Source organism: Anser cygnoides, chromosome 3 (assembly GCF_040182565.1).
Source record: "Anser cygnoides isolate HZ-2024a breed goose chromosome 3, Taihu_goose_T2T_genome, whole genome shotgun sequence".
Classification (NCBI taxonomy): domain Eukaryota; kingdom Metazoa; phylum Chordata; class Aves; order Anseriformes; family Anatidae; genus Anser; species Anser cygnoides.
The window spans coordinates 91,887,313-91,897,223 of record NC_089875.1 but is presented as its reverse complement, the minus strand read 5'-3'; the positions used below and the strand labels follow the sequence as shown (position 1 = coordinate 91,897,223).

The window sequence follows — 9,911 nt, the reverse complement described above, 5'->3', positions numbered from 1 at the left end:
CAAGGCACATGGCAAGAAAAAAAAACCAACACACAAATATGGTTGAGTACTGCAGCTCTTAGTCTAGAAATGTGTTAGAATCTTTGTAATTTCATATATTTAAAAATAGGTCATCTATCTGTAAAAAATGGAGTTAAATCTCACCTACAAACAATGAATTTGTCAGAAATGATTGGATACCATTTTATAGTCTAGATTACGAAAAAAAGGCAAAATAGTTGTGGCAGGTATTATAACATCAGGAGGGAAAGAAACAGCCAAGATGAGGCCCTCAGATTCTTTGGAAGTAGTTTACCATGCTCAGGTGCTTGCTTACCATGCCCCAAGCTTCAGCATGGTAAGGCTAGGGCAGGACAGGTAAAACATGAAGCATGAAACTATAGTTAAGGAAGGCTCCTTTCAGCAATCAAAGAGAAGACCAAAGCCCAAGTCTCGTTGATGACAGTTAGTAAAAAAGACTTTTTGGGAGACCTGTAGTTTCCTCAAACCTAAGTAACAACTGAAAGCTGCAAGATTTTCTGGAAAATGGAAGGAAAATACCTGTCCGGCAAAGATACACTGGGTTATAAGCAGATTTGTTTTCAAACCTTTTAAAATATTGTTTCACTTAATAAAACTGAATTTCTTCTATTTAAGGAGTTACTTTATCAAAGATTCTATAAAATTCACTTTTTAGTTAGGAGAACTTTAATTTGATAAATTCCAGAAGAGCATGCAGGTAGGTCCACCTCAAGAACTTGTCTAGCATGGTCAGACACAGAAAACCCCTGGAGGGGAATAAATTTTTTTTTATTTGCTCCTCAAAGCCTTCTAGAAAAAAAAAAAAATAAAGGGTTTCCTCTCATGAGTTTGATTTTTCATACCATTCATCTGTCTTTCAGCATGTTATCCGTAGGTTCATACCTGGGGCACCTCACCAATAAGCACACGGAGCCAAAATACACATGAAGGACTTTTAGTTAAATAATTAATTATATAACTCTGCAGAGTCAGGTGCTTGGCAATCTTTCACAAAGCAAACAAAGTCAGGCTTGAATCAACATTATTTATACGCAAATCACACCCTTGCGTATATTAGCATTTTGATGGGTGTGTTTTTAATATGTCAATGACCCCTTAATGAGCGAAAGATTGCTATAGGTCAATCTGAAATCTTCCTTCAGCTGTTTTTTCTCCTTGTTTTTTAGCTTTCATCCCATATCTCCCTTGCTTCTGCTAGCTCAAGGCTACCAGTCTCCCTGTTTTCTTCAAGGTTTCCTTGTTTTCTTTAGTGTAAGACTACAAGTAACAGCTAAACAAAACATCACTTAATCTGTATAGAGCTGGCTAGATTACCAGTGGTCTGTCTACGGGTCTGTAATCAGGAACTGCAGCTACCACTGGAAAATAAAGAATCTATATACAACAGGGGCTGGGAAGGGTTAGGAAAGGAAAACAAAAGAACTTCAACCATACTAAAAAAGATAATAATAATAAAAATAAAAATACGGTATTCACTTTAGCGTACTCTTACTGACTCTATTATAATCCAGACAAGAAGCTCATGAAAGCTAGCTTCTAAATAATATTTTTCCTGTCTTTGGGTCACAAAGGTTTGTCTTTTTTGTTATTGTTCAGCTTATGTTATTATCACTAAATACAACACAGCCTAGAATCCACGAAAGCCTTTCTGGCAAGCTCTAAAATTCTGTGGTATTTATTTCTTAATTGTCTTCTTTCTAAGGATGACAGGAAGTGTTGGTAACACTATATGTTTAGAGTGAGATCCTGGCTTCATTGAAGTCTCCAGTACTCCCTGCTTGCAGTAACAGCAACTAAACAGAGATTATAGAAACCAGGTGTGCAACTCTGTCCCAGCTGAAGTCTGTAGCAAAGCATACACTGACTTCAGCAAAGCCAATAATTCACTCTAAATAAAACAAGTTACCAACATTTCCTGTGATCTGCAGTAAGACTGAAGCATTTTATTTGCACTAACTTCATAATTCTCTTTTGCTTATTCTTTCTAGTGGGAATCTAGAATGGCGTTGTAAAGTAGTAGTCTCCTGCAGATAACGGAGGAGAGAATAACCCAACACTAAGCAGGCAAATCTGAAAGCAGAGGGCAAGGTGATTAATGGAAATAGTATCAGACCTGTAGGAGAAAGTTTCTTTTGGGAGAAATAGTAAGAAGAAAATGATAAAATTTCCTTTCTAGATCTGGCTTGTCAAAGACGTTTAAAAATGTTTCAGTTTTTAAGTTAACTATGTCCTCTTTTTGTTTTCAGTGTAATTTAATTAGAAATTAAGTTGATAAAGCTGTGATCAGGGGGCTTTTTTGGTTGTTTTTTGTAATAATGAAGTGTATTTATTTGATTTTTATATCTTAATGTGTTGTTCTCTTTTTCATCTCAATGTTGATAGGTTTTCTGTAAATGGCTGCTAAAGGCACTTCTCAGCTGTCTCAAAGTTATGAACAGAGTAAACAGAGAAGTAAAGTAAGAAGAGAAGTGAGTAAACAGACAAAAGAAAGTATTTCAGTAGTACTTACATGGAAAAAATAAGGCTTGATAATGTATTTCTCAGGCATCAAAAGCATACACTTTTGCAACATCAGAAAAGTAAGATCAAATTCTTAATTCACTGTGATTGTCTTTGTTTAATGTCCACACCCACTAACGTGTGTGCAATTAGCCATATAATGGTATGCCTCTGTTATCTTAATTATTGTTAAAGGGAAAACATTTAAAGGACTGTAAGATTGGTAATATCTTAAAAAGAACTATGTTGCACGATAATCTACATGGAAAGAAATGAAGTGCATCTGATTTAATGAAAATTAGCTTGACATTTTTTACTCTAACAGTCAAAGAAATTGAAAGGAATCCAAAACAATCCATCTAGCTACTCAGTCAAAAAATATTCTAGTATCTTAATTTTAGTTTCTATTTCTTTCGTTTCATCTTATTGCCTCCACTCCTGACTTTGTCATTCCAATAAATAGTTCATAGAAAGATTATAAATAAATCATTAAATAAATTATATGTTTTATTTTTCAGATATTTCAGGTCTATATTCAATATTAATATATATTTAAATAATGCATATGTTTTATTAGCTGTTAGAAAACAAAACAAAAAATATCTGTGAGATACATAAATAAGTAACAAAGTGCACATAGGTGAGCACTCATGGTCTCACACATGCTAACTATCAAAGATTCTTCCCTGTGCACTGTCCCTTTTCTTTGCCTGGCTTTTCCTGCCTTGGTAGCTTGTTATTTTGCTCCAGTCTGGAGAAAAACTGTCACCATGCAGGCAAGGCGAATGATTAGGGAGTTTTTTGAGACAACACATTTCAACTCAGCATAACGGCAGTGGCATAAACTGTATTAGAACTTCTGAACCAATTTATGATGAAGGAAAATAAAACAAGGTGGGGATCCAAGGAGTTACCGCCACCTGTCTGTACTCCTTGAGACCATGTAGGACGTAAGTGGAAAACTCTTTTCTACAAATTAAAAAATTTAACATTCTCATAATATCAAAGGACTGCTTTTCCACTGAAAATATTAATTAAATTTTTGTTAACTAAGAGTGCTAGCTGAGGTCTTGCTAAAACTTAACTAAATGTGTACTGGATGTCCACAGATTCTATAAAACCTTTAACTAAGCACAGATTCAGCTTGCCTACATTGAGAAGCATAGCTGCCATGCTGAAGTTGGGAATACCGTCACTCTGAAATCAAGGAAGACGGACAGTTGCAGACAGGAGTTAATCCCAAATCTGGAACCAGGGAAACTACACCCTAAATGTAGACATCTCACGTGCCTTCTGGTCGGTTTGTATCGCACTTAGAGTTTGATTGCATCTGCAGACCATAACAGAACTCAAAGTCCCACAGTTCCCTTGGCCATAGCTAACAGATGCTGCTTCAAGCTAGATTTAAACTCATGTTTAAATTGCTTTTGATTTATTAACACTGTGGTCTTTACACTGAAGAAACATGCCAAATCAAGCGAGTATGTATTTGTCTTCCCATAAAGGCAGAAGTATGCTTGGAAGTAGGCAACTTCTTCCTCAGTGCACTGGGAACATTCTTCGAGCAGTTGGCTGTGCTGTACCACAAAACCCTGGGATACGTTCAGAAGTCCCAGTGACTTATGTAGGAAAGCTCAATAGTAGGGAGGACTGAAGAAGGCTTGCCAGCTTTGTTGTTTGTAACTGGGCTAGTCTAACTTGGCATTCGACTCTAGGTCCTGATTACAAGAAATAATTTATGTGGTGAAGATAAACCCTGTGTAAAGACAAATGCTGAATGTTACTGTCCTTTGTGCCTGATGCAAGGTCTTGTTTTCAGTTATGGCTGTTTAGAAAGCTACGTATTCTACTTACAAGCATTTTATTGTAAGAGTGGTCTGTTGGTTTTGTTCTTGGTTTTTTTTGTTTTTGTTTTTTTTTACTTCTGCCAAACAGATTTAGTTTATTCAGTTTCATCCCTTTTTCTTTTCTTTTTTTTAATACCTTGTTCTCCAGGAGTCAAATCCTCTGTAAGTGAAGTATCTGTCACTTAAGAACAGTTCCTTAAAAATTTACCTCTATTTTAATTTCTGGGAAATGGAATATTACATCAGGAGAGATGAGCTCGATGTTGCGGATGAATACCCGAGCAAGTAGGTCTTGAAACAGTTTGAGTTCTTTGACTTTTTTTTTTTTCTTTTTTAAGAATCTAGCCTTGTAGTTTTAATATATAAATTAAGGTACTTCTTCCCAAATAGATTTGGAGGCACATCAAGATAGAATCGTAGAATCATTAGGGTCAGAAAAGACCTCCAAGATTGTCTGGTCCAACCCTCACTCTACTACCAATGTCACTCACTAAACCATGTCCCTAAGCACCATGTCCAACTTTTCCTTAAACACCCCCAGAGATGGTGACTCCACCACCTCCCTGGGCAATCCGTTCCAATGCCTGACTGCTCTTTCTGAGAAGAAATGACTCCTCATTTCCAACCTGAACCTCCCCTGGCGCAACATAATTACTCATACTGAAAAGATTTAGGTGAACAAAAGTTATTATACAAAATTTTGTATCTTCCTGAAAACTGTCTTCTCCTCATGCACACAAGCAGGACTCTTCTCTGAAAACAGACTGATAACATCTTAGCAATGTAGTTACCTTCATTAGAATTTGTATTTTTGGCCTAAGGTTATCTTCCTGCTGTAATTAGATACATTCTTTCTTATGTGTCAGTGTCAGATAATAATGTTCTAATAATTATAGATTATATCTGCTGATCAAGGCATGAACGCTAAATGCACTTGAATAATTTTGCATGTGAAAATATTCCCTCACTAAGTAGTTGCAGGATGCCACTTTAAGTTGTTAGGACATAATTAGATCCAGCACTGCTGTTGAGTCAGTAACTAACAGGCAAGATTAAGTTTGATACTCAATTAATATAATCAATGGGATATATCTAGATTCCACTTACCAGAAAAGGGAAAAAACAGAGCAGTTCCTAGCTACTCCAAGCTTTGTCAAAATGGTGCATTCATGCTAGTTTGCTTGGTCTTTCTCCAAAATTAAATTAATCCATCATGTCCAAACCACATTTGAAATGCCCAAAATAAACAATTTAGAGGCTGATGCCAATGTTAAGCTTGATACACTACAAGGCTATATTTAAGAACCTTCCACGTATGTAAATGCTGGCCCTTCTAGAGCTAATGGTTGCTTTTGCATTCCTAACAAACAGTAAAATTTATCTGAATTGCAGTGCATAAGTATACAAATAGTCATGCAAACACATTCTGATAGATTCTTCCTTTCAACCGTCATTTTCTATAAGTGCGCAAATTCCCCAGCTCCCAAAAATACATGTATACACAAGGCGATGTGGGATTGCAATGTCAACATCTGACCTATACAGTCAGTAGGTTCTTTCAGAGGGCACATAGCAGCTAGACTTTTTGGCTTGTACGTCTGTCTCACTTCTAGCTGCAGCTTTAGATGCTATTGAATTGAGAGTTCTTTTACATCTGAGATCATAACTAGATAGTTCTAGGCAGACATCAAGCCTACATAGATCTATAAAATTTCTGACTTAGAAGTATAATATTCGTTAAATTCTGAGAATATTTACTCCTAGATGAAAGGCAAAGTATGTGGATGCAGACACACAGATAAAAGGTACACATACTTTGGCTTTCCAGGTTATTGTGCTCACTTATTCGGCAGTAAATATGAATAAAATAATTGTCATTTTATTGTTTCATTTTTATGTTGCTTTACGTAATTGTAAATAGCTCTGCATGAATTCAGAATCTTGTATGTTAATGTGATTGTAGTTAATAGGTTGATAAAAATGGTGGAAACATCTATCAGACTTGCAGAGACTCAAGACTGATAGCTAAATTTATAGAAATTACTTTCTGAAAAATTTGAAACCATTCATAATTTGACCTAAAAGAATTTTACTTTTAAATGTAGCATTCTATATTTAAATACAATTGCAGCAAATTGTCTGGACAGAAAGGTCACAACAGTAAGAGGCATTGGCTAATATTGAGACTTGAAATTGCGTAGACATATTTGTTACAATTTACAGTGGAATTTTAACTGATATTTCTTGGGCTATGTATACTTTGTCTTCAGGAAGTTTTAAAAAGCAAGCATAGAATATTCACCCTTATGATCTTATCTTTGCCTAGAATAAAGTTGCCCTGTAACCGTAAGAGGCATATACAACTTAGTCTATTTGTAGAATCTTAAATTCAGCTATTTCTCTTGCTCTTCATCTTCCTTCTTCTAGTATTTGCATTATAGCAGCTTTAAATTAGCATATTTCAGTGCTTTATAGATGTTTTCAGCCTGCACATAGGATTTTAGCATATTCATGTGGAAATACTGAGCCAAAATTTGTAATTCCCAGCACAGCTGCCTAAAACCTGGCTTTCATCTTTTCATTATGTGTAGCGGCTTTTAAAGGCATATAGGTACTTCAATCTAAAACAAGCCAGATGATGTGATTTACATTTGACTTGTTTTGGGAAAACACCTTTCTGTTTTTCTAGTTGGTAGTCAGCTGTTCAATAACATGCTTGTTTCTTATTGCAACACAAAAGCCACTAAAAGGCATGCATTTCCTCTGTTACAGGTAGAGTGGATTTCATGTGAAAGAAAGAAGACACAAAAAAATTATAAAGATTCAGGTTTTCGGTGTTATTTTTATTTTATTTTTTCTTTTTGTGTGTATTTTTTTGTGTGGTTCATGAAGCAACAGAACACATGACAAGCTGTTTGTATCATGGCAGTGTGGTTATAAACATGCATTTATCTATCCATAAGAAGATGAAGTGAAGTATGTCTTTTAATAAATTAAGGACCTAAATATTTTGGCACTACTATTCTTAGCATTGTTTCTCTTAGCCAATTTAGACTGAACTGATGTCATACTGAATTCTACAAATCCAACACCATTTCAGGTTGGAATAACTTTTCACTGAAGTTGTGAACTAACACTTTAAGGAGTGGTATATGCGCAGAAATGTATTTGTTTCTGGAATAGTCATGAATACTTTACACATTATGTGATACAGTTTAGACATGTTTGCAACTATTAAATATAAGCAATATATTAAGAGTTACATTTAATTTGAAATATATATATTTTAGCTTAAAGTGTTCATTATTAAAGCTATGACATAGTAAGATCAGATAGCACTAAATATTGCACACGATATAACTTTTTTTTTTTTTTTAATGAGATTGGGATTATCAACACCAATGGAGCTGGAGGAAAAAGTACAGATTTTGTTGTTGTTGTTGTTGTTGCTGCATCATTATAGCTATTAATATTCGGTTATTTTACGAAATTTAGTGTTGAAGATCAGTGAAAATAAAGTTTGATATATGGATCCAAGGCAACCAATAATTCAAAAGTACACCAGTAAGTATTCTCTTTGCATTTCTCTGACAGTTATTTTGGCCCCTCTACTGAAAATCTGAGTGCTTTATAAGAATTCAGAAAAAGAAATATCAGTTGCTTTTTGCTCCTTCCTTCTCCTATAGAAGAAATAAAGAGACATTCAGCTTTTCTATTTGTTTTGCTACTTAGGAGTGCTTAGTGTGTGTGCATGCACATACAAATAATTCCCTTCTGATGTAGTTTATGCCAAAGTTTCCTCACATTAGTTACTTTTTACTTTTTTGAGTTACTTACTCCTTTTAGATTAATACTAAAATTTCCATGAAATTCTTCAAGGCCAGGATTCCACTGGTCTTGTTTTTCCATCATAGTTCAGTCTAACATATTTTAAAGCATTTGCATTTTAATTATTTCAGTGCAATGTAATAGTCATGACTGGCAAATCTTGCAAAGGGCAGAAAGGTTCATCTGGCAAGGAACAATCCCACTTAAGGGTTTAAAAAACAAACCAGAAATACTGCGCTCTATATACAATGAGAAATGGTGTGGTAAGGGGGAGATTCAAATTAACCTATTTTTAGAAAACTTCCTGCGTAGAATACTGCCACTTTTAAAGAGTTTTGTCAAAACTTGCAGATTCATTCCTGCATGTGTTGTCATAAGCAACACAAGTTAAAAATGTGGGTCTAACAAGATGGAGACAAATCTGTTAGCACCAGACAAGAGTGAATTATGTTACTTGACTGTTTTGGATATCATAGCGCTGCAAAAGAAACAGAGGCTAAAAGTGACGCTCAGCAGTAGAGAAACAAATTTTAGAATAAATAATTCTGTCCCTGTATCCCCCTACCCCACAATTCTCTCGCCTTTCCCCCCTGTATCTTGCCTGCAACTGCAGTTGTGGTAAAAGCTGTTCGGCGGAGCAGTTCACCCATGGCACAGGAGATGGGATGTGTTCTACACGTCTGCGCTAAGTATGGTGTCAAACTTAGTTTCTCTCTCTCTCTTTCTTTGCATATTTGCCTTGGCTCTTGCCTGGATCCAGGTCTAATCCTGTCTTCTGTTTGCAAGCGAGAGTTTTTTCCAAGCCCTGAGATGGCTGGAAAACTGTTGCTACAAAGATAACATGGTATGTCATCTGTTTGCTGCTGGTGTTTCAGATCATACCTTATCATCATTTTTTTCCCATACTTACTGAAAACAAAGCAGGGAACTACATATAGAAAATGTTTTCTGTGGAGTACGCTAATAATTGTTTGCAGATGAACTTGAGTCTAGGTGGTTCAAACTTTTAACCTGCTCATGATAACCAAGAAGCTTTGCAGGTTGTGGTTTTGCTTCTTGTAGTGCAGGCGAGAAGCTTGTTTTGGCTCCTGACAGAAGTTTGTAAACAGTAAGATTTTTCTTGTTCCCAATTTTTATGTCACTAGCTATTCAAGGCTGTTTTTATCAATATGAGCAGTGTTCTCCATAAATACATACAGTTACAGTCTCTAACGTCCAAGTCCTCGACTGGTATAAATCAGCATAATTCTTTTGACTTACATGAACTGGCGTAATCCCATTTAGTTGAAGATCGAGGCCAGAGCACAGGAAGTGTCTGTATTAGCCAGGGAACATTGCAGGAGGTTCTAATTCTTCTTCTTATGCTTTCATAGTGATGTGGAGTGTTTTAAAGTTGACATGGTCCAAATAAGGTATTTTTAATTTTCCTATTTGGACTGCAGCTAGCTCAGTAGGTGGAACAACATCTTTGGTTTAGGGGTTATGTTTCATTATTACTTCACAGAAAATGAGAACCAAATTTGGATCTGGTCTCATGAGCAGTACAGAAGCTTTGAGGGGCAGAAATATTTCTTTAAAGGATGAAGGGTTCGTATGTGCAAAGTTTTATGCAATTAGAAGATTTACCTAATTCAGAATGTAAATTCTGAAATGAAATTAATAAAGCTGTGGATATTCGTGTAACGTCTGAATCCATATATTTAGGGTGTGTAAAAT

The 9,911-nt window shown here is 35.5% G+C and overlaps 1 long non-coding RNA gene across 1 annotated transcript; it reads left to right on the top strand.

Annotated features, from left to right (window-relative positions):
* The first annotated feature begins 1,094 nt into the window (after nucleotides 1-1,094).
* LOC125184462 (uncharacterized) lies at nucleotides 1,095-8,737 on the top strand. The gene is made up of 4 exons (XR_010830518.1): nucleotides 1,095-2,109; nucleotides 2,404-2,489; nucleotides 4,516-4,656; nucleotides 7,144-8,737. It is a non-coding gene; the product is annotated as an uncharacterized lncRNA (long non-coding RNA).
* The last annotated feature ends 1,174 nt before the right edge of the window (nucleotides 8,738-9,911 follow it).